Genomic DNA, 354 nt, shown 5'->3' with positions numbered 1-354 from the left:
CATTGGCCGCCTTAGCCGAGGAGCTGCCAAGCACATTGGCTTTTATGGATCCCATTCTGAGGCGCCATCATTCCCCATTCATTGAGCACCAAATGCAGTCTTTTTGAACCCCGGTGATTTTCTAGGATCCAACCACTTAACTGTGGGGACCACTAAGCATTGCAAGGTTACATTTCTTCGTGAGTCCAGCCCCAGGTGCCTCAAGTGGCAGCTGGCACCTCAGGTCTCTTGTGAATCTAACGTGTTTGATTCCTCAAGATACTGACCACTGTAGCCTGACACAACAATGCACTGAAGTACGTCTAACTGACTGTAAGCAAATGATGAACAAACCCTTTCCAGTCAGTACCTTTA

This window comes from Terrapene carolina, unplaced genomic scaffold (assembly GCF_002925995.2).
Source record: "Terrapene carolina triunguis isolate 2854851 unplaced genomic scaffold, T_m_triunguis-2.0 Scaffold34868, whole genome shotgun sequence".
Classification (NCBI taxonomy): domain Eukaryota; kingdom Metazoa; phylum Chordata; order Testudines; family Emydidae; genus Terrapene; species Terrapene triunguis.
This window is presented reverse-complemented; position numbering follows the sequence as displayed.